Here is a 21,600-nt window from a genome sequence, read left to right on the forward strand (position 1 = left end):
GAGACACATGGCCGTGTCTCCATTCGTGTGGTTACTACTGGGCATTCTATTTTTCCAAATTTAGGTGTAGGGAACACACGGCCTGACTACACACCCATGGGGCAGACCGTGTGTCACACACGGCCTAGACACATGCCCATGTGGACAAAAACAAGGCTATCTAATAAGCTTTTTTGCCACCCTTACATGCACCAACCTACACAACATCAAACATCTCTAATCCATGCATAAACACATACCCAAAATAGTCACAACCAGACACCCACACATCGACTCTAAGCTATTTTCTATCACATACAACATCTCCTACTTATCAATACAAACCATGCAATAACCATATCCATGAAAATTCTCATTAAATGCGTTTAACAATAATAATTATTAGCCATCATCCATGGCCTTATGCAAAATGAATCAACCTTCATGACAAGCCAACATATTTGGCTAAAACAATATGACACTTAGCAAAAAGACCAAGTCCTTATACATGCCATACTTAAAATGATAAATCTAACTATACCAAATATTCTGATTGATATTGTGATCTAGCCTCCGACATCCTTTGATCCTCGAGTTAGCTTGATGATGCTATAAGAAAAAGTAAAAGAAAAGGGATTAAGCATAAAGCTTAGTAAGTTGCATGTAAATAAGTAACATCAACCACTCATCTTTAAACACATAGCATATTATAAACCAGTACAACATTCTTGATTTAATAATGGTAGATTTACTACATATTTACACATCACAAGTATAAGCTAAAGATTTCAAGATTGTCCCCAAAATCATTCTCATAGATGGAACTTACTCAATTTCATCCTTACCATTAAGGCATAATAACTAAGCTCATATCTCATGAGTTTTGAGTAGGAACCTGTACCACCCACAACATGATTATGTCCTTTCATATCTTTATCATAAGCTTAAAATAATCCATGGAACCATTTGGAATACTAAAGGATACCCGATAAGCCTCACACAAGAGGGTAAATTACCGATGCCATGTCCCAGACATAGTCTTACACTGGCTCACATGTCGAGACCGATGCCATGTCCCAGACGTAGTTTTACACTGACTCTCATAATGTGGCCGATGCCATGTCCCAAACATGGTCTTACACTAGCTCACATGTCGAGGCCGATGCCATGTCCCAGACATGGTCTTACATTGGCTCTCATAATGTGGCCGATGCCATGTCCCAAACATGGTCTTACACTAACACACATATCAATGTCGACGCCATGTCCCAAATATGGTCTTACACTAGTACACATATCAACACCGATGCCATGTCCCAAACATGGTCTTACACTGCCTCTTATAATGTGGCCGATTCCATGTCCCAGACATGGTCTTACACTAGCACACATATCACCCAATTGTCATGGCATGGATATCCAATCCATTCCTAAGGTTCAACCAGGAGTTTTTACTACATCAATTTTCATCATGCATATTCACAACAATAATAAAAAACTTTATGCCATATTAATTGTTCAATACATAATAACAACAAAGTTTTATTATTTACGTACAACTTACCTCGATATACAAAAAGTGGACGACTAGATTGAATTAGTCTACTAGCTTGGTCTTCCTCCGGTCTAGGTCCGGACTCTATTTTTCTTAATCTATAATGACAAATTCACTTATTTAATCACTACATTAATCAAGACAATCTATAATTCATACTTGGACAAAATTATCATTTTGCCCCTAAACTTTTACATAATTACGATTTTGCCCCTAGGCTTGTAAAATGATTTTAATCAAATTTCCTCCTTTAACAAGCCTAGTCGAACCTTTATTACTCTTATAGAAACTCAAAATTTTCAATTATTTCACACATTTACAACCTATTTTATAAACTTCACAAAATGGTCCTTTTAGGTGTTTTCATGAAAACCCCTTTCACTAAAGTTGTTTATTTAACAACCATGATTCATTTTCTTCTAGAAAAATTTAGCAAACAACATGAATACTCTCAAGGCAAAACCCTAGGCTTTCAACCATTTTGCAAAATAGTCCCCTCATTAGCTAGATTAAACTATAAGGGTTCAAAAACACAAAAATCAACAAAAATGACTTTCAAAATCACTTACTTGCAAGGGATAGAAGTTGCTGAAATTTTGAGCTCTCAAATCCCCTCTTTGCTGAAATTTTTGGTGGAGAAGAATGGAAAATGAAAAAGATGATAGTTTGTAGCAGCCCAATTTTCAGTGGTGTTCAAAACAGTGATTTAGGGATCACTAAATTCGAAAAGTAAGTTTGAAAATTTAATAAATTAATACCTATGAGTCAAGTGTGATTATAGAAGTATTTTTTTAATTAGTGAATTTTGTGATTTAAAAGAATTAATTAGGTAAATTGAGTTAAAAACGAGGTATCGAGACCTCGGATTCATAAACCGAGCAATAAATATTTTTATAAATATTTATGGAGTGTTAGTAAGTTATTATTAAAGTTTTGTTAGAAAATTTTAAGGTTTGGTTAGTCAATTAATTAAAAAGAACTAAATTGAAAATAGTGCAAAATTTGGTAAAGTGATTAAATAGCTTAAGTGACTAATAAGGAGGGATTTAAAAGGAAATTAGACCCAAATTATATGGGCTGGATGGTTTGGGCAAGAAAATCAGCAAAAAGACAAGGAGAAATAAGGGCAAAATTGGAAATTTTGCAAATTAAACATATAAAATAAAGACAAAATTGAAAAATCTAGAGATATCATCATTTTTCTTTAGAAAAAACGCCATGGGAGGTATGGAAGTTTCTGGTTTTTCATATTTTGACATATATGAATTCAATTTTTACTTTTTCTTAGTAATTTTTATGTTTTTGTGACTTTTACAATTAGGTCCAACTATCTAATTCATTAGTTTTTGATTTTATGGGTGACTTTAAAAGTTACCATGAATAAGTGCTGTATGATTATGGTGAATTATTATAGAATTGAAGTTCTTATTTTATTATATGATAATTTTATTAAGTGATTTTGATGGAAATTGATTTTAGGACCTATTTGTGAAAAAGTTGTGAATTAAGGTTTGGTACTGAAATTCTATTTTTCAAAGGTTGTGTAGTAGCATAGAGTGAATAAATAATGTGTTAATTGAGAAAAATTAGCTCAATTGATGGGTTAATTGAGTAGGGACTAAATTATAAAAACTATAAAATTTGGGGAAAAAGTGTAATTTTGAGAATTAAAGGGTATAAACTGTAAATTAGAGTAAAATTGAAATGAATGCTAATAAATTAATGATTTTACAATTATAGATCAAGAACTCGAAGTGAATCATGAAAAAGAGAAAATAGCCGATTAGTCCCTGAACTTGTATGACTATTGCAAATTTGCCCAGGTAAGTTCATATGGCTAAATTCAATGTTTTGTTATGAAAATTTCATGAATATTATGGTATATTATTGTATATGAACGTTATAAAATTTTGATAATTGTAAAATAATGATTAAGTAAAAGTACAAATTAGTTAGAACGATGGATTTGAGTACTTTTGTTCAGTGGCTAAGATGAATTGACGGAAAAGACCATGGTTGGACGATGGCAACATGTGATATGTGATTTCCGTATAAGACCATAGCTGGGCTATGGCATCGGTGTGATATGAGCTTCCGTATAAGACCATATCTGAGATATGGCATCGGTATGATATGTGCTTCTATGTAAGACCATATCTAGGATATGGCATCAGTGTGATATGTGATCCATGTAAGACCATGGCTGAGCTATGACTTCAGTGTGTGATATGTGACTATGTGCAAGACCATAGTTTTATTATGGCATTGTGATAACGAAGTACTCAATTCTGTAATCGTTCCCTAATTTGATTAAGAAAGGTAAATGGTAAAGGGGCCCAAGAGATTAAAAGTTGGTTAATAAGTGACATTGAATTCAAGCAAGTGAACTTATCACTAATTTTTTGATTGACAAGAGGAGTTAGTGAATTTAGATATTGTATAATTTTTATAAGATTTTCGGTAAGAATTATTTTCTATGCCCATGAACTTATTAAGCTTTCATAAGCTTACTCCTGTGTGTTAAATGCTCTTTGTAGATTGACGTGAAATTGGTGGATTGGATCAATGTAACGTCCCGTACCCGAGACCATTGCCGGAGTCGAACACGAGGTGTTAACAGACTTATTTCATTTATTTACACAGTTCATTTTAAAATTTCCAGACAAGCTGGTTAACTGCATCACAGTCACTTTAAAAATCATATCTCGAGTTCCAAAACTTGAAAACTGATTCCGTAAATTTTTCCTGGAACTAGACTCATATATCCATCTACAAGTTTTTTTCTAGAATTTTTGGTTGGGCCAATTAGTACAGTTTATTAGTTAAAATCTCCCCTGTTACAGGGTTCGACTACTCTGACCTTCATGCATTACTACTTAGATATCTCCCTGTACAGGGCTTCAATACTTATGCCGTTTGTTTCTAAAGAAACCAGACTCGAGAAGGAATCTGTACATATAGTCCATGACTTCAAATTATCTCTGGTTAATTTATAGTGAATTTCCAAAGTCAAAACAGGGGATCCAGAAATCGCTCTGGCCCTATTTCACGAAAACTTAAACATCTCATAAAATATGGCTCATATGATCGTTTCGTTACTTTCATATGAAAATAGATTCATCAAGGTTCGATTACATAATTTATTCACTATTTAATTCCATTTCTACTATTTTTAGTGATTTTTCAAATATACTACACTGCTGCTGTCAGCATCTATTTTAAGGCAAATTTCACCTATTTCATAGTTTCCATGTCACTTAATAACCATACCATAAGACCATGATGTTATACTTCAAAATATACGAGCCATTTTCGCATGGCTATACGAATATACATTACAAATGGGTGCTCAATTGACAACAAGGGTCAGCCCTATACATGCCATTTTCAAACTGAACTAAAAGAGTACCAAAAGTGGTTTAGATAGTGTGGACGACTTCGACTTTGACACTCCCGAGTCCGATAGCTGACGAACCAAAATCTATAAAACAGAGAATCAAAGAAACGGAATAAGCATTTAATGCTTAGTAAGTCTTAAGCAAAACAACACTCTATATATTAACATAACTTTGAATATCTATCAACTCAAATATCCAACTTAATTCCATGCGTTCGTAATATTATACAAATACAATTTAATAACTTCCATTAATGTGTATATATATATATATACATAATACACATCATGCCTTTATATTAAACACTTTCATTTCGGCCGAATATATTCATGTACATTATCAATAACTTTCAATTTCAAAGTTATAAACTCTTGCATCACAAGTTATTTAATTACATTCCTACCATCGCCGAATTTACTTGTATAAAATATAACCATAATTCAATTAATCACATGCTCATAAACGTTTAAGAATTAATTCCGCAAATGTTACAATTTTTCTTTTTATCTCATGAAATTTGCACTACAATCTCAATAACTAATTTACAGTATATCACAAACATAAACTTGCTAAAACATACCTGTTCCCTTTAGCTTATTGTTCATATTCATAAAACACTTCAGCATCAAAACTCTTTAACGTCAATTCCTTATAACTCACCGGCTTTAAGCCTGTTAAGTATCAATCTGAATTCATAACAGCACACAGCCTACTGGCCTGTAGTTTGAATTAATAAATTTAACATTTCAAAATAAACAGATTTTATCAATGACGTTATACTTTTACTCAATCATATACTATTATCGAATGTTCAATCCCCAACTTTACATCACATAAATGTTTACCTAGGGGCCGAATACAAAGAAATAGTAAACGTTCAATGTCATCTTTAGTTTAATTTTTATATAACATCCCATTAACTGAATTTGCACATATATAACTAAGACCGCATGTTCATGTGGCCAAAATTAACATATTATATTTTAACTTCTAAAGCCAAATAGTTATTAAATCTAGTTCACATACATTCAAGTATATAAATTCATGCAATACCATATATTTTCACATACATAAATTAGCTACATAACCTAATACACATTATCACATATGCATACAATTAAGACTCATTCAGTACTATTCACAAGACCCAATATACTTAACTAGTTCACATAATAATCTTTACATTGAGTAAATATCAAACTGGTTCATACCTGCCATTCAGCTATATACATGCTAACTATATTACTTTCAATTTATACTTACCATTCGGCCATACAAACATATCTCGATCTTACTTTCATTTCATAGTAGCCAAATTAAACATTAACGACGTACTTTAATCCCATTGAGTTAACTTGACTGAGTACTCAAAGTCAATTATACCATCATATAATTACTTACATATGTGGCCAAGTATATACAATTCACCATATATATATACATATATTTATACGATATATCCTTACATGAAATTCAATCCTTTAATTAAATGAAACACTTCATATGACCGAATATGCAATTTGTATTCAATTCCCCACATAAACAAATATATCAACTCAATATAGGCTTATATGTTTCACCAATTCAATATAACTTACCTTCAATTGGATATACCAAATCAATATCATTTAAATCATAGCCATCATTCAATCATAAATTACATACAAAAATTCTCATAACTATTCACATGCGTACCTTATTACGAATTAATAACAATTTAACTCATACTTGGCTTTACACTCATTTTAACTTGTTCAATAACACATCAATTCTTAGTCACTAAAAATCATACCAGCATGTAGCCTGCTAGAATTATAACCTGAATCATATCACCGGCAATATGCCTGCTAGGCTTTTAGCCCGATGTTACAATCATTCACTACTTAGCTCATTGCTAAGATTACACATAGTATGAGTCGTAACACAACTACTTTGATACACATCAATTTCATCAATCCTTTCATTTAAAAATACCTTCGGCACCTTGTCTCAATGTCTATTTCAATTCAAAAAGTATAACTACATTCGGCTCAATTTATTTATTCAAACACACATGCAGCATATTATATTTCTATGTCTATTTCGGATTAATAATTTAGCCACATTCGGCTCTAATCATTTCTCCAAACATATATCCATCACATTATATTTATACATCTATATAATCAAGCATTTTACCTTACTATGTTTATTCAAATTCTAAGCATACCGAATTGAATTTAAATTACTTAAGAACTTATCTCGACAACTTCGTACAATAGTGTCGACTACTCGGCTAACTTCGCCTTTCCCGATCCAAATCTCAGTTCTTTGGGTCTTGAGCTTAAATTAAAGTAAAGCAACTATTTAATCGATCAATTGATCCACTTAACATTACCCTATAGATTATATATATATATAAAATAACACAACTTAAAATTAATTCGCATAACAGCCCCCTTTATAAAATTCAGACATTAACAATTAAGCCTTAACATCCTTAACATGTAATTACTCAACATTTTATCTATTTCACTTCATCTGAATATTCCTTAGTATTTTCAAGTCCTTACAAATTAATCTAAGTTCATGCAAAATAACAAGAACTAAATTTGTCAAAGACACTCTCAACCGAATGCCATCTCTTCACATACAAGTCCCTCCAACCCAATATTTTACCACTTAGTCACTTATAATTATAGATTCATAAATTTCTCTCCTTAATTAAGACAAACAACCAAATTTGATTCAATTTTCTCTATGACCGAATGCACATACCTCAACCGAAATCAAAATTTCAATATGGGCTTTAAGACTAATTAAACAAGGATCACACATCTATTAAAAATTAACAAAAACTACATGAAATTTACCTTAAATTTTTAGCTTGCTATATTGCCGAAATCCTCAAAGCATATTTCTTCTTTCTTTCTCAAACATTCGGCAAGAACAAGGCAAGGATGTATGGCTTTCCTTTTTTTTTTCTAATACTTATTTCCTATTATAAAACCATGTAGTCATTATAATATTAATACAAAATGCATATATTTTGTATCCCATACCATCATGGCAGGCCACTTCCTCTAAAGTGGGGAATTTGACATGCAAGTCTACATTTTTTTCCACCATGCATTATTTGCTCACTACCATTTAACCTATCACATTTCCAAAGTTTCACACATAAGTCCTTTCTAATTAATTTCACATTTAAAAGACAAAATCAAAGCATGAAATTTTCACACATACACTTTCATTTATAGCAGGCATAAAATATAACATTTAATTATTCTTGTGACTCAATTTTGTGGTCCCGAAACCACTTCTCGACTAGAGTCAAATTAGGGCTGTCACAATCAACACATCAGGGCACACTATCCAGATTACTTCGATAAATTTTATTGTGCATTTTAAGGTTTATATGGCATGTATAGGGTTTAATTGAAAGGAAGTGAAGGTGTTATAAACTTAGTTATCAACATTTTTCACTAAAACAATTTTAGACAACAGCAGTAGTCCAAATTTGAAAAATCACCAAAAATTGTGGAAATCTACTTAGAGGTTGAATAAAATGTGAAAATAAATCCTATTTAGTATAGTTTTACATAGAAGAAATGGTGTAAGAAAAAGAATCTTATTTTATGAGATATTTAAATTTTTGTGAGATAGAGTTAGAATGATTATGGAATCCCCTGTTTTGATTTGGGAAAATAATTAAAAATTTTACAAAAATAATTATGGGTTATAATTTATATTCTTAAAATCCTTAATGATTCTATTTTCAAAAAAAAAAAAACAAATGGGAACATCATCCGAATTTTGTATGAGGAGATAATTAATTTTTAGTAAACAAAGGTCGAAGCTGTCAAACAGCAGAACAGGGTTAACTTTGAAGAATAAACTGTACTTATTGGCTAATCCATAAATTCTGAAAATTTTATGGTAAGAAGATATGTGAGTCTAGTTTCAGAGAAAATTAGCGGATCTTAATTTGAAGTTCTGTAGCTTCAGATATAAATAATTTAGTGACTATAACTCAAGTGGGCAGGTTCGCTATGAACAGTAAATATCATGAATTATTTGAAAATGTTCTGAAATTTTCGGTAATGCTCCGTAACCCTATTCCAGTGCTGGATACGGGTTAGGGGTGTAACACCCCTTACCCATGTCCGACACTAGGACAGGATACGAGGCATTACTAACTTATTCATAAGCGTAAAAACTTTCCCGAGTCGTAAAAATGCGAACAAATTAAAATCCTTTCAAAATTTCACCTTTACAACTCTAATGTGGGTCTACAGGGCCCAAAATATACTTAGAAACCAATTCGGGATCAATCCAGATCTCTTAAAGAGCTTTGGAAATTTTCACTAAAGACAGGGGCACACGCCCGTGTGGGAGGTGACACGCCCGTGTTGGTGACCCGTGGGGCTCACACGGCCTGGTGTCTATTGGGACAAGCCCATGTCCCTAGCCCATGCGGAATTTAATTTTTAGTTCAAGGTATAGTGGTTTTCACACGGCTTCGTACATGCCCGTGTGCGTGGCCCGTGTCTTCTTACACGGCCTTGACACGCCCATGTCTTGGCCTGTGTCCAAAAATTTGGACATTCTGTTTCTGACGTCATCATAACCAAAAAGTCACACGGCCGAAGCCCGTGTGCCATTCCGTGTCCTCCAAATGGCTGAGACAGACTGCTATGTCTTTTCCTGTGTGATTATTACCATGTATACTCACTTGAGATTTTTACGTGCAAGGGACACATGACTAGGCCACACGCCCTTGGGGCTGGCCAGCCGGCCGTGTGTCACACACAGCCTAGACACACGCCCGTGTGTCTACCCGTGTGGACAATTTAAGACTATTTTCCAAACCTCTCCCTTGTTCACCTATCTTCATGCTATAACCAACCAATACCAAAACAAGTAAAATTTCCATAATCAATTCGACCATAATAGACATTCATGCAACCATGATGATGCATCTTCTATAAACTCAAAAAGGAATGTTAGCCATCATTCAAGGCTTAATAAAAAGTGTGAGATTTACCTTAAGCCAATTCATTTGGTAAATGCTCAAGACACAAAATGATAAAGTCTAGACCCTACACATGCCATAATTCAAAAATATAAATCCAACTATACCGAGTGTTTCGGATGATAGTGTGATCAATATCTCTGACGTCCGATGATCCTTAGGCTAAATAGGCGGCACTGTAAGAAAAATGGAAAGAAAGAGGGAGTAAGCATAAAAGCTTAGTAAGTTGCATATAAATGAATATACAACAACAATTTCATTAATGATCAGCATATTCATGAGCCAGATGTAGGCATAGATGTAACTTACTCATTACCAACCATACAAGTACCCAGATGTAGGCATAGATGTAACTTACTCATTACCAACCATACAAGTCACATAATATAATATGTATATTGAGCTCATATCTTATACGTACCAATTAGGTACCTGTACCATTCACAACACGGTTATACTTTCCTCATCAACTCAAAACATAACATCCATCGTTGAACCATTCGGAGTATCACCGGATATTCATTAAACCTCAAATATGGGTAAGGTTCTGATGCCATGTCCCAGACATGGTCTTACACTGGCTCATATCTCAAGTCGATGCCATGTACTAGACATGGTCTTACACTGACTATCATCTCGTAGTCGATGCATGTCCCAGACATGTCTTACACTGGCTTACATTTCGAGGCCGATGCATGTCCCAGACATGTCTTACACTAGCACTCGTCTCAGTGCCGATGCCATGTCCCAGACATGGTCTTACACTAGCTTCCATAATGTGGCCGATGCATGTCCCAGACATGTCTTACACTAGCACACACAAGTGACCCAAGTATTACGACATGAATGTCCGGTCTACTGCTTAAGTTTCCAACGGAAATTATATTATCTCAATTATCATTAGACATTCTCAAATTTCATAATCAATCAATTCATGCTATATCGATTCAATGACAATTCAAACACATATATCAACAACATAGTTGTATTATTTACATACAGCTTACCTCGGATTACAAAATGCACACGACTAGTCGGTTTGCTTGGCTTTCCCCTGGTCAAGGTTCGAATTTGACAACTCTTGATCTATAATAGTAAAATGAACTCATTTAGTCACTAATCACAATTAGGCAATAAAAAATTCACATCTTTGGTAAAATGACCATTTTGCCCCTAGACCTTGGCAAAATGACCATTTTTCCCTTAGGCTCGAAAATTGATTTTTTTATCGAATTTCTTCGTATCTTAAGCCTAGTCGAACCCTTTTTACTCTTATAGAAACTTCAAAATCTCACTATTTCAGTTCACAACTTATGCAAAATAGTCCCTTTGGGTGTTTTTATGCTAACACATCTCACAAAAGTTGTTTAGGGCTCTTCTAAAACTCATATTTTTCCATAAAATTTTAGAAACATGAACATTCACATAGTGAAACCCTAGACTTATTACCATTTTGCAAAATAGTCCTCTCATTTGAAAGCCCATGACACAAGCATGCCAAAAATGTAAAAATCATCAAGATCACTTACATTATGAGAGGAATAAGTTGCTGAAAATTTTTAGTTTTCAAACCTCCATATTTGCTGATATTTTTGGTGGAGAGAAGAGATGGAGAAGAAGAAAAATGCTAGATAGGCCTTAGGCATTATTTTATCACCAAATCGTGACATCACTTACCTAAGCTTTGACTATTTGTTTAAAATTCATCTCATGGTTGGCCAAGCTACTCCCTAAGGGTCTATTTTCCCTTTAAAGACCCCAAATTTAAGTCCTCCAGCTAATTGACACATTTGGGCACTAGTTTGCAACTTTTTCCTTTTATGCGATTTAGTCATTTTTCGTAATTGAGCAAGCCATCGCTAAAATTAATTCACCAAATTTTCCATACACTAATATTAACATGCTATGACCCCAAAATAATAATAAAATAATTTATTCAACTCTGAATTTGTGGTCCTAAGACCATTATTCTGACTAGTCCCTAAGTCGGGCTGTTACAAGGGGTGTTACATAGATAGCCTTTTAGGTTAATATTTTATTATCAATTAAGTCACCTAACATTTGACCATTCCTTGAATTAAGGCTCCATGTCTAGCCACTAATAAATTTGTGGTCTATTTACTCACTAAGGACCTCTAATTTAATGTTTTATAGCCATTTAACACTTTCAGCTAGTAAAACAAATCTTTGGCACTTTATGCGATTTAGTCATTTTTCGAAATTAAGCAAGCAATCGCTAAAATTAGTTCACCAAAATTTTCATGCACTCATACAATCATGCTTTAACACATAAAATAGTATTAAAAATGATTTCTCCGACTTCGAATTAGAGGTTCTGAAACCACTGTTTTGACTAGCCCCAAAATCGAGCTATTACAATTCTCCCTTTTAGGGATTTTTGTCCCCGAAAATCTTACCAGTGAAAAGGTTGGGTATTGATCTCTCATAGTCTCTTCGGGCTTGCATGTGGCCTCTTCAACCCCATGTCTATGCCATAGTACTTTCACAAGTGCTATACTTTTATTTCTCAATTGCTTGACCTCTCGGGCCAAGATCTTAACTGGCTCTTCACCATAAGTCATGTCTAATCGAATCTCAGCCTCTGTGGGTGAAAGAACGTACGAAGGGTCAGAATGGTAACAGTGACACATGGAAAACATTTTGGATCTTCTCTAACTCGGATGACAAGGCTAGTCGATAAGCTACGGGTCCAATTCTCTCAGTCACCTCATAAGGTCCAATAAAACGTGGACTTAATTTTCTTTTCTTATTGAATCTGAGGACTTTCTTCCATGGGGATACTTCAAAAACACCATATCACCGACTTGAAACTCAATTTATTTTCATTTCAAATCCGCGTAGGATTTCTGTCTATCCGAAGCGGCCTTCAAATAGTCATGAATTACCTTTACTTTCTCTTCGGTCTCTTTGACTAAGTCAACCCCGTGAATATGATTTTCTCTGAGTTCGATCCAATACAAGGGTGTTCGGCACTTACGCCCATACAAAGCCTCATAAGGCGCCATTTTCAAACTCGACTGATAACTATTGTTGTAACACCCCTTACCCATACTCGAGGCCGAGACAAGGTACGAGGCATTATTGGATATATACACGTATATTCATGCAAAATCAAGCTACACAATTTCATTCAATTTAAAATGAATCAAACACAAGTACATTGTCCCTTTTTTAGACTTATGAGGTCCAAAAACATGCATTGGGATTAGTTCGGGACCAAACAGAAAACTTTAGAAAAGTTTGGAAAATTTTTCTTTAATACAGAGCCGCATACCCGTGTAAGACAGGGGACACTCCTGTGTGTTCTCAATACGCCCATGTCTTCAGGTCGTGTAACTCTCTAACTATGATGTCAGCACAAAAATAAAGTCACACAACTATATCACATGCCCGTGTGTCCAGACCGTGTGGTGAATTAAAAATGAATGAATTTTTCATAAAAATAGTGCAAGCTTCAGACGGTCAGAGTACACGCCCATATGGGTAGGCCGTGTCCCTCACATGGCCAAGACACACGCTCGTGTCTTAGCCCGTGTTTTTACTACTGGGCATACTGACTTGCAAAACTAAGGTACAGGGGACACACGGCCAGACAACATGCCCATGGGGCACACAGCCTAGACACATGCCCGTGTGTCTACCTGTGTGGACAATTTAAAGGCTATCTACCAAGCCAATTGCCACCCTCAAGCACTCATTTACTCAAACATGTTTCATAGCATGCAACATAACCTATTTAAACACTCAAATATTCAATATCATGGCACTATCATGTCTTCTTAAAATTATTTTATTACACATTCAATTAGCCATGCCTTTTTAAAAGTATTCCACACCAATTTCATGCATAAATAAGATTTTTCATTTTAATTCCAAGTTACAAACTCTTTACTATGATCATCTCAAGTCATTAAGTCATCCCTTATCAGCAAACATTTAATTCACCTCTCATCATATATCCATCAAACAATCACATAGCACATCATCAAGGTATTAGCACATGCATGCATGAACAATTAGATGTTAAAACCCAATAATCAAATATAAGCCATATTATATAGCTATTACAAAATGAATCATCAACATTATAGGCCTTTACAATTTGGTCAAAATAGCATGGCACATATCACAAAATAACCAGGTCCCTCATACATGCTATACTCAAAAATATTAAAATCACTATACCCAAATGTTCCTTTGATAGTGTGATCGAATACTCTGATAGCTTCCGATCCCTGAGCTAGCTTGGCGAGACTACAAGGGATGGAAAGAAAATGGAGTAAGCATTAAAGCTTAGTAAGTCCATATGCAAATAATATGCAATGTAAGCAAAAAAATATCATACAATAACATAATAAACATAATTATAAACCTAAACATAAGTTTGTTCATCATTCTAAACTATTGCCTTACTTATCACCAATATACCTCTTTAACATGAAACATCATATATCAAGGCATTACTCATGAGTTTAGTGTACATACTTGTACCATCTTGTAGAATAACTTATAACCATACCTTATTTAACATACCCTTTTTTGGGACCTTCACCACATCATCCATTGCATTACCCATTGAACACTCGGAATAATATTGGATACGCGGAAAACTTGTCTATAAGTGCCACATATACATACATAGCCAAAGCTACCTCATAACATGTAACGATCGTAATAGAGCTACTCATGGGCCTGCTCACACAAGCTGCCAGTCTGAGCGTAACTACACGGGCTGCTCACACAAGCTATCAGGTATCCGACACACTCGGGACTACCTAGCCACCGGTAGGACTCCCAAGACCAGTACTCAGAACCAAATTACATAAATCACATATACTACGTACTTAGACCACACTCAATGAGTTCGGATCACATTGTCCCTAGTGACATGTCACTTGTATCCTAAACTATTTCTAAGGTTCAAACGGGATTTTCCTTACTTGCACATGGCATCCTTATTGTACTTGCTCTGATGTCGTGGATAACAAACATAATATCATTTATATTTTCATAACATCCAGTAGGCATAACATACATAATAGTAATCAATTATTTATCACATAATATCAAATCATTAGAAATACGCTGCAATACCACATTATTTAAACATGTACTTACCTCGGTACAAAATGATGAGAAATGAGCCTATTCGTCGTAAACTTTATTCTTTCCTCAGTCAAGACCCGAATCACGTTTTTCTTGATCTATAATGCCAAATTTAAAATTTTTTAATATTCACATCGTTCAAATCAATCCATAATTCAGACTTTAGTAAAATTTACCTTTTTACCCATAACTTTTCACTTATTTACATTTTAGTCCTTAGGCTCGTAAAATGAAATGCATGCATTTTCTTTGTTACCCAAGCCTAGCCGAATTTTCCTTGTACTCATAACAGCCCATATTTCTCATCAAAATTAGATTTTTATCACTTGTTTTACACCTCTTACAAAATGGTCATTTTTAGTGGTTTTCATGAAAAATCACTTTGTGAAAGATGTTTATCTTACACCAAACTTTCATATTCCTCCATTAAACATCAAAATACATGTATGTCATGCATGGGTAAATTTCTGAACATAAACCCTACTTCAAAATAAGGGTAGAAATTGGTAAATCAAGCTACGAGGACTTTAAAAATGTAAAGAATATTAAAACAGGGCTAGGAAACACTTACTATTGAGCTTGAAAATGTCAAAAACCCTAGCTATGGAGTGCTTAGAATTTTCAGCAACCACATGAAGAAGGTGAGCAAATTTTGCTTTGATTTTTCCCTTTTTATTCTTTTAATTACCAAATGACTAAAATGCCCTTAAGACCTTTCTTTCAAATTTTTCCTATGCATGTCCATTTTTGTCCAAAATTATAAAAATTGGTCAAATTGCTAATTAGGACATTCTAATTTATAAACTAAAGCAATTTCATGCTAAAAGCTTCTAGAACACAAGTTTTGCATCTTATTCAATTTGGTCCCTAAAGTTCAATTGGACATTTTATGCATAAAATTTCTTCATGAAATTTTCACACAAGCATGCATACATATCATGGACCTCATAATAATCATAAAATAATTATTTTTGTCTTGGATTTGTGGTCTCGAAACCACTGTTCCAACTAGCCCCTAATTCAGGATGTTACAATTGTTGTAGGCAAACTCTACCAGTAGTAAATACTTTTCCCAGCGGCCTTGGAATTCAAGGACACAACACCGCAACATGTCCTCAAGAATCTGAATTACTCTCTCCGATTGACCTTTGGTTTGCGGATGGAAAGCCGTGCTAAAATTCAACTTTTTTCCCAAAGCTTCTTGTAACTTTTTCCAAAACTGCGAGCTAAACCTCGTATCTCTATCTGAAATAATTGACAAGGGCACTCCGTGGAGTCTCAAAATTTCAGATACATAAAAATCAGCCAATTTTTCAAGCAGATAATCCATACGCACTGGTATAAAATGAGCTGACTTTGTTAGATTATCAACCACAACCCATACGACATCTTTCTCCTTGGCGTCCAAGGCAACTCGGGCACAAAATCTATAGTAATACAGTCCCATTTCTATTTGGGAACCATCACAGGCTAAAGTAAACCCGAAGGCACTTGGTGTTCGACTTCACTTGCTGACAAATTAGGCACTTAGAGACAAACTTTGACACGTCTTTCTTCATTCCCGACCACCAATATATTTTCTGCAAGTCGTTGTACATTTTCACACTACCCGGATGGATAGACATACAACTGGTATGTGCCTTATGCAAAATTTTCTGAATAAGCTCATCGTCTTTGGGTACCAAATTCTATCTCGAAACATTAAACAACCATTTGAACCAATCCGAAAGTCTGATTCTATACCCGTCTCGCACTGAGTTATCTTAGTTTGCAATTATTTATCACATTTTTGAGCTTTTCAGATCTCGTGAAAAAAATATTAGTTTCGATCTCAACTCGGCTAAAATCGAACCATCATCGGTTACTAACAACTGAGTGTTCATATCCCTCAAGGAAAACAATGACTTCCTACTCAAAGTATCGGTGACCACGTTCACCTTCCTCGGGTGATAGTATATCACCAGTTCATAGTCTTTTATGAGCTCTAGCCGTCTTCGTTGGTGAAGGTTCAGTTCCTTTTGTATCATCAAATACTTTAGACTTTTATGGTTAGTGGATACTCGACATCTCTCGCCATACAAATGGTGTCTCCAAATCTTCAGTGCGAACACTATGACAGCTAACTCTAAGTTATGAGTTGGATAGTTTTTCTTATGCGGCTTCAGTTGTCTCGAGGCATATGCTATTACCTTGCCTTCTTGCATGAGCACATATCCCAATCCATTCAAGGATGTGTCGTTATACACTATGAATTTTTTTCTCGGTTCTAGTTGCACTAAAATTAGAGCTTCAGTCAACAACGCCTTTAGTTTCTCGAAACTCTGTTGGCATTTTTCCCTCCATTCGAACTTAACATCTTTCTGTAGTAACCTCGCCATCGGAGTAGCAATCATGGAGAATTCTTTAATGAATCGTCTGTAGTAACCTGCTAAGCCTAGAAAGCTTCTAACCTCAGATACATTCCTCGGTGGTTCACACTCAACAATAGCCAAAATCTTACTCGGGTCAACTCTAATTTCATCACCCTACACGATGTCTGATAAACCATAATATATACATATTTTTACCCCATGCTTGGCATATTTATGGATGATTTTTCCTTGGTTTCATTGAATTTGATACTCCTAATCCTTTAATTTCATGTTTTCTACTCAGGAGAGCTTAGGATAGCAAAAAGAGAGAGAAACGGGCCAAAAACGGACAATTTGGGCCTAAATCAGTGTTTCACACGGTTTGACACGGCCTAGGCACTTCCACACAGGTGATCCACACGTCCGGGTGTGACACACGGGTAGACCACACGCCCGTGTGTCATGGTCGTGTTGACACTAAACCAAGTCAGAATTACACACGGCCTGAGCACCTTTACATAGGCGTGGCACACGGCCGTGTCCCTGTCTAGCCCAAGTCTAATTCTACTCAGAAAAGACTAATTTTGAGGGTTTGAAGGCATTCTAAAGTCTATATAAACACCCTAGAAGAGGATTGAAGGGGACACAAAGAATAGAAGGCAGAAAACACTCAAGAACAGCCATCGGGATCAGCTCATAAGGAGGATCTACATTAAGACTGAAGATTTCCATCCAATTTCCTGGAAGTTCTTTGGGTTTCTTTATATTTTGTTGTTTTCCAATTTTTGAGATGTTTTCCATTATTATGAACTAAACTCCCTAAATACCTAAGGGAGATGAAACCTAAGATGAATCTTATTACTCTTTGAATTATATGATAAAAACTTGTTCTTATTCTTAATTGTGAGATTTAACCCTTGCTTTAATATTCCATGATATTAATTCAGGTTTTTGATGTGCTTCTTCAGTGGAGCAAAAGTCTCTGTTAAGAGTAGATCGTTCATAATTAAGCAGAGTTGCATGCAATCCTAGAGATAGGACAACATAAATCTGCTGGATTAGAGTCAAATCTAATAAGGGAATCCATAGATCGAGTTAATGCGACAATAGGGGTTTTAATTAGAAAGAGATTTCGATTAATCGACCTAGAGTCAATTATTTTTAGTCTCGAGAGAGATATTAACATAAATCAGGTATTTCTACGGATTAAGTCAAGTGAATAAATCGTCTAATTCAACGGTAATAAGTGAAGCCTAGGTGGATTCTTCCTTGGGTATTGACTTATCCATTGGTTTTCCAAAAGTATTTTCCAATTTTAATCTCTGTTGCAATCTTAGTTAGTTAGATAGTTAGTTTTAGATTAAAAATTCTCTTAACTGTTAGGCTAGATAATAAAAAGATAATAATTACTAGCACTTTTAGTCCCCGTGGATACGATATTTCCGGTCTCACCATAACTATACTACTGTTCGATAGGTGCGCTTGCCTTAGTAGAATTTTTACTTAGTTTAGCGACTATCAAGTTTTTGGCACCGTTGCCGGGGAATAAGATATTAGGAACGCTTAATTTTTATTACTTTAGCCATGTTTTATTTTTATTGTACAATTTAATTTTGTTTTTGCTTTAATTACTAAATTTTCTTTTATTTACTTCTGGCAGGTTTTTATAGTTTATGACTAGAGGAAACCCATTAGGACCATTGCTTTTTGACAGTGAGATCGAGAGCACAACTCACAGAAATCGAAGAGAAATAAGGCGAAGCCTACAATTCATAGAGGAAGAGCAAGAGGATGATATCTGTACTACAACTGAGGAGATGCCTGATAATCAGAATATTCTGCTACGTCCTGTGGGTGCTGCAAATCCAGTAGATCAGAATCTTGCTCCTCGTACTATGTATGATTATGCTAAACCTAGTTTAACAGGAACTGAATCGAGTATAGTTAGACTTGCTGTTGCTACAAATAATTTTGAACTGAAACCTAACACGATTCAAATGATACAATAGTTTGTTTAGTTTGATGGTTTGTAGGACGAGGACCCAAACACTCATTTAGCAAATTTTTTGGAATTTTGCGACACTTTTAAGATTAATGGTGTTTCTGACGATGCCATTCGCCTTCAGTTATTTCCCTTTTCATTGAGGAATAAGGCTAAGCAGTGGTTGAACTCGTTACCACGGGGTCAATCACCACTTGGGAACAAATGACCAAAAAAATTTTACTTAAATATTTTTCACCGGCTAAAACGGCTAAATTGAGGAGTGATATCTCTTCTTTTGTGCAGATGGATCTAGAAACTCTTTATGATGCATGGGAGAGATACAAGGACTTATTGAGAAGCTGCCCTCACCATGGGTTACCTTTATGGCTCCAGGTTTAGACTTTTTACAACAGTGTGAACCCCTCAACAAGGCAACTTATCGATATAGCTGCCGGTGGAACTTTAAACAAAAAAAACACCTGAAGAGGCTTATGAATTTATTGAAGAGATGTCACTGAATAACTATCAGTGGCAAGCCATGAGAATGAAGCTGACAAAAGCTGTTAGTGTTTTCAACCTCGACACAGTCACTATGCTATCTAACCAGGTAGAAGTTTTAAATAAAAAAAATTGATGGTTTGTATGGTTTTACTCAAGTACATCCAGTGTTGAGGTGTGATTCAAATGGAGGAAGAGTGCACAACACAGATTATCCATCCGTCAACCCTAGCATCGATGAGGAACAAGTCCGCTATATGGGTAATAATTCTAGACCTCAAAATAATCCGTATAATAACACTTATAATGCAGGTTGGAGGAACTATCCCAATTTCTCATGTGGTGGTCAAGGAAATCAAAAACCACAACATCCTCCAAGTTTTCAACAACCACCTTACCAACAAGAGAAGAAACTGAACTTGAAGAGATGCTCACAAAATTCATCTCGGTGTCAGAAACTCGTTTTGAGAATATCGAAATAGCACTTAAGAATAAAAAAACGTCGATTCAAGGGCTCGAAACTCAAATAGGATAGCTTGCTAAGTTGATCTCTGAAAGACCACAAGGTGGCCTACCAAGTAACACTGAAACTAACCCAAGGGAGCAACTTCATGCCATTACTATGCACAATGATGAAGGGTTAGTTGAATTTGAACCGAAACCAAGGCAGGACAATATGGAAGATAGAGGTAAGGTTGATGTAAGCAATGGTACACAAAAACTGGTAAGCAAAGAGTATAAACCTCGTGTACCATACCCTAAGGCGATAAGGAAAGACCACATGGACGAGCAATTCGGTAAATTCCTTAAATTACTAAAAAATTTGCATATTAACTTACCATTTATTGAAGCTCTTTCGCAGATACCAAACGCAGTGAAATTTTTAAAGGAGCTCTTGGCTAATAAATTAAAGTTAGATGATGCGTCATATGTGGAATTAAACGCAGTTTGCTCAGCCATTCTACAGAATAAGCTACCCAACAAACTGAAAGATCCAGGGAGTTTTACTATCCCTTGTTTAATTGGTAGTTTAAATATTAAAAATCGTTGGTTGATTTAGGCGCGAGCATTAATATCATGCCTTATAAAATGTTTAAACAACTCGGTCTTGGAAAACCCAAACAAACTAGGATGAGCATTCAATTAGCAGATAAAACAATTAGATTTCCTAGGGGTATTATTAAAGATGTGCTTATCAAAGTTGATAAATTTATATTCCCAGTTGACTTTGTTGCTCTAGACATGGATGAGGATAGTGACGTACCTCTAATTTTAGGAAGAGCCTATTTAGCAACTGCTAGAACTATCATTGACGTTGGCATAGGTAAATTGATACTTCGTGTAGGAGATGACACGATTAAACTTGAAGCTCGTGATTCTGCTAAAATATCTAGTAATCAAGATGATTGTTTTAGTTCTGTTAATTTGACTAATGTTGCAACTCAAACTTCTTTGCAGGAGTCCCCTAGAAAGAACATGATGGAGCCACATTCTAGTCTATGTGACAAGAACAGACCGAGTCAGGAGGAACGAAGACTACAAATTGATGAACTAGATGAATGGTAGACACATGTCATGGAGAAACCAAAAGTACACGATGAATCACAGCGACACCACGATAAGTATAGGGATGAAATAAAGTAATTTAAGGTCGGGGAAAAAGTTTTGTTAGATGAAAAGGACCCTAGAATTGC

The 21,600-nt window shown here is 35.0% G+C and overlaps 1 non-coding gene across 1 annotated transcript; it reads right to left on the bottom strand.

Moving 5' to 3' along the window:
* Nucleotides 1-19,678: 19,678 nt before the first annotated feature.
* Nucleotides 19,679-19,785, bottom strand: LOC121231014 (small nucleolar RNA R71). The gene has a single exon (XR_005929083.1). It is a non-coding gene; the product is annotated as a small nucleolar RNA R71 (small nucleolar RNA).
* Between the last annotated feature and the right edge of the window lie 1,815 nt (nucleotides 19,786-21,600).

This window comes from Gossypium hirsutum, chromosome A06 (assembly GCF_007990345.1).
Source record: "Gossypium hirsutum isolate 1008001.06 chromosome A06, Gossypium_hirsutum_v2.1, whole genome shotgun sequence".
In the NCBI taxonomy this organism is placed as follows: Eukaryota; Viridiplantae; Streptophyta; class Magnoliopsida; order Malvales; family Malvaceae; genus Gossypium; species Gossypium hirsutum.